The 4255-nt window shown below is 40.1% G+C and overlaps 1 non-coding gene across 1 annotated transcript; it reads right to left on the bottom strand.

The window, feature by feature from the left end:
• Window positions 1-2018: 2018 nt before the first annotated feature.
• On the bottom strand, window positions 2019-2125 carry LOC148567273 (small nucleolar RNA R71). Its single transcript, XR_015881926.1, has one exon. It is a non-coding gene; the product is annotated as a small nucleolar RNA R71 (small nucleolar RNA).
• Between the last annotated feature and the right edge of the window lie 2130 nt (window positions 2126-4255).

Below are 4255 nucleotides of genomic sequence, written 5' to 3'. Positions count from 1 at the left end.
TAATGGTAATAAGAGAGTATTAATATTAGCAATTATAAGTCCAAAGAAGCATGTTTTCAATCAAAGCACATAATTAGGAAGGCAAATATAAAACCATGCAAATAGTATGAATAAGTGGGTAAAGAGTTGATAAAATCCACTCAATTGAGCACAAGATAAACTATGAAATAGTGGTTTATCACGTGGTCGCATGGCTCACGCGACCGCGCGAAGGAGAGCAAATCACAGTGACGCGGCCACATGGCTCACGCGGCCGCGCGGATTGGAAAAGCTCAAGCGACGCGGTAGCGTGGACGACGCGAACGCGTGGCAAGGAAAAGCGCGAATGACGCATCCACATGGATGACGCGATCGCGTGATATGTGCGATCTACATAATCTGCAGAATCCACTGGGGGTGATTTTGGACCTTATTTCGACCTAGTTTTCGGCCCGAAACAGTAGATTAGAGCCAGAGAATATGCAGAAACAAAAGACAACATTCATTCTACATAGTTGACAGTTTTAGATCTAGTTTTTCCTCCTCTAGGTTTTTTTTCTCTCTAGGTTTTAGAATTTTAATTTTCAATTGGTCTTAGCATTGGAACATTGAGAAGAGTTATTTCCTCATCAAGACTTCGTCATTCTAGTTCGTTCTCTTAACTTGGTTTTATTCTTCCATGTTCTTTGCTTTGTTCAATTTTGTCATTTGAATATTTTCATAATTATTTAATACAAGGATTATTTCTTCTATTTTAATTAATTTTCCATTCCAATAATCATGTCTTCTTTTAATTCCCTTTCATGTGTTATGGGTTTATTGTTTACAATGAGTGAGTAGTTCCCTCACTTGATGGGGAGTTGATTGAAAGGAACTCTTGAGTTGGAAGGATTGAAAGAAAAATTGTAATTGGGTTAACTGATGGATTGTTATCTAATCACTAACACCAATCCCTTTGAACTAAGTGGGTTACAACTCGTGAACAGATCTAGCATTCCAACTTATTTGACTTTCCTTTACCTAGTAAGGGATAACTAAACAGAACAACCATTAATTATAAATTAATCTTGAAATCATCCCATCAACAATAGAGATTCCAACTAATCAACTCCCAGTCAAGGCTTTTATTCATATTATTTGAATTTTCTCAATTTAATTTTCCACCTACTTAACTCAACTTCTTGGAACATCTGATTAATAAAATAGCACACTTTTCTGCAACTCGTTGGGAGACGACCTGGGACGTAAACTTCCAGTAATTTTTAATTTAAACTCTCTGTGACATATTTCTAAATTGATAGGCAGATTTTCGGTGAGTTAAGAACTATACTTGCAACGTAACTATTTTAATAATTTTCAATTCACCAAATTCTTCGTCTCATCAATTTTTGGCGCCGTTGCCGGGGAGTTGCAATAGAGTGCTAAAGTTATTCATTAGAATTTATTTATTTGCATTTTATCTTATTTTGCTACTATGAGCTACATGTTTCTTTCGTCAAATGACGCGTTCACTTCCTGATCCGCGCTTGCTAATATTCGATCCTAAAATTGAAAGGACTATTTCACGAATAAGGCGAGAACAGTGTCGGTTAGTCCACTCTGAGGGCGGATCTGAAAGTGAACTTGAGGAAGAAACTAGCCTCCGTTCTACTGCTTTACGTGCAGAAGACATGGCAGCTAGGAGAGTTACCATCTAGGAGGAAGGAGCCCCTGATTTTACAATGCAACCGTTTCAAGCGCATCATCCAGCGGTGGCTACAGATTTTGAAATAAAGACCGCACTGCTAAATTTGATGCCCAAGTTTCATGGCCTACCTGCTCAAGAGCCTATCAAGCACCTGAGAGATTTTCAGGCAGCCTGTTCTACTGTCAGGCGTGATGGTACTGATGAAACGTCAATTTTGCTGAAAGCTTTCCCGTTTTCTCTTGAGGGAAAAGCAAGAGAGTGGTACTACACTCAACCTCTAGTGAATGTATCCAACTGGGATACACTCAGAAAGGAGTTTTTGGAGAAATTCTTTCCATCTGAAATTACTGATAAACTGAGGAAGGATATTTCCACAATTGTTCAGGATGACAATGAGACTCTCTTTGAATACTGGGAGCGCTTCAATAATCTTCTGGAAGCATGCCCCCACCACAGGATTGACAAGATAGTGTTACTTAGCTATATCACACAGGGCATGAGGCCCCAAGATAAGACCACATTGGAAAGTGCTAGCAATGGGTCTATGAAGAAGTACAATACCACTGATGAGGCTTGGCAATTGATCAGCAATTTAGCTGAATCTACTAGGAACCACAAACAAAAGCAAGGCCGTTCAAAAGCCGTTTGGTACGCGGAATCGTGATTACACTTTAATTATGTAAAATTCATTGCTCTTTCTTTCCCTGGAAATGGCGCCAAAAACATGATGCCAAGACCATGGTTCACAACTCCGTGTAACTAACCAGCAAGTGCACTGGGTCGTCCAAGTAATACCTTACGTGAGTAAGGGTCGAATCCCACGGAGATTGTTGGTATAAAGCAAGCTATGGTCACCTTGCAAATCTCAGTTAGGCAGATATAAATTGATAATGGTGTTTTCGAATAATAATTAATAGAATAGGGATAGAAATACTTATGTAATTCATTGGTGAGAATTTCAGATAAGCGAATGGAGATGCTTTCGTTCCTCTGAACCTCTGCTTTCCTGCTATCTTCATCCAATCAGTCTTACTCCTTTCCATGGCTGGCTTTATGTGATACATCACCACTGTCAATGGCTACTTTCGGTCATCTCTCAGGAAAATGATCCAATGCCCTGTCACAGCACGGCTAATCGTCTGGAGGCATCACCCTTGTCAATGGCTTCATCTTATCCTCTCAGTGAAAATGGTCAACGCACCCTGTCACGGCACGGCTATTCATCTGTCGGTTCTCGATCATGCTGGAATAGGATTTACTATCCTTTTGCGTCTGTCACTAACGCCCTGCAGTCGCGAGTTTGGAGCTCGTCACAGTCTTTCATTCATTGAATCCTACTCGGAATACCACAGACAAGGTTTTAGACTTTCCGGATTCTCTTGAATGCCGCCATCATTCTAGCTTACGCCACGAAGATTCTGATTAAGAGATCTAAGAGATACTCATTCAGTCGAAGGTAGAACGAAAGTGGTTGTCAGGCACGCGTTCATAGGGAATGATGATGATTGTCACGTTCATCACATTCATATTGAAGTACGAATGGGTATCTTAGAAGCGAAACAAGATGAATTGAATAGAAAACAGTAGTACTTTGCATTAATCTTTGAGGAACAGCAGAGCTCCACACCTTAATCTATGGAGTGTAGAAACTCTACCGTTGAAAATACATAAGTGAAGGTCCAGGCATGGCCGAGATGGCCAGCCCCCAAAATGTGATCACAGGATCAATAATATAATCCAGGATGGTCAAAAAGACTAGTAAAAGGTCCTATTTATAATAAACTAGCTACTAGGGTTTACATGAGTAAGTAATTGATGCATAAATCCACTTCCGGGGCCCACTTGGTGTGTGCTTGGGCTGAGCTTGAGTGTTGCACGTGTAGAGGTCCTTCTTGGAGTTGAATGCCAGCTTTTGTGCCAGTTTGGGCGTTCAACTCTGGTTTTGGCTCCTTTTCTGGCGCTGGACGCCAGATTTGGGCAGAGAGCTGGCGTTGAACGCCAGTTTGCGTCATCTATTCTTGGCCAAAGTATGGACTATTATATATTTCTGGAAAGCCCTGGATGTATACTTTCCAACGCAATTGGAAGCGCGCCATTTCGAGTTCTGTAGCTCCAGAAAATCCACTTTGAGTGCAGGGAGGTCAGAATCCAACAGCATCAGCAGTCCTTCTTCAACCTCTGAATCTGATTTCTGCTCAAGTCCCTCAATTTCAGTCATAAAATACCTGAAATCACAAAAAACACACAGTCTCATAGTAAAGTCCAGAAATGTGAATTTAACATAAAAACTAATGAAAACATCCCTAAAAGTAACTAGATTCTACTAAAAATAAACTAAAAACAATGCCAAAAAGCGTATAAATTATCCGCTCATCACAACACCAAACTTAAATTGTTGCTTGTCCCCAAGCAACTGAAAATCAAATAGGATAAAAAGAAGAGAATATACTATAAATTCCAAACTATCAATGAAACATAGCTGCAATCATATGAGCGGGACTTATAGCTTTTTGCCTCTTGAATAGTTTTGGCATCTCAATTTATCCATTGAGGTTTAGAATGATTGGCATCTATAGGAACTCAGAGTTC

This window comes from Arachis ipaensis, chromosome B4 (assembly GCF_059453495.1).
Source record: "Arachis ipaensis isolate K30076 ecotype BB chromosome B4, ASM5945349v1, whole genome shotgun sequence".
Classification (NCBI taxonomy): domain Eukaryota; kingdom Viridiplantae; phylum Streptophyta; class Magnoliopsida; order Fabales; family Fabaceae; genus Arachis; species Arachis ipaensis.
The sequence above is the reverse complement of the archived record's forward strand: the minus strand, read 5'-3'. Positions and strand labels throughout refer to the sequence as shown.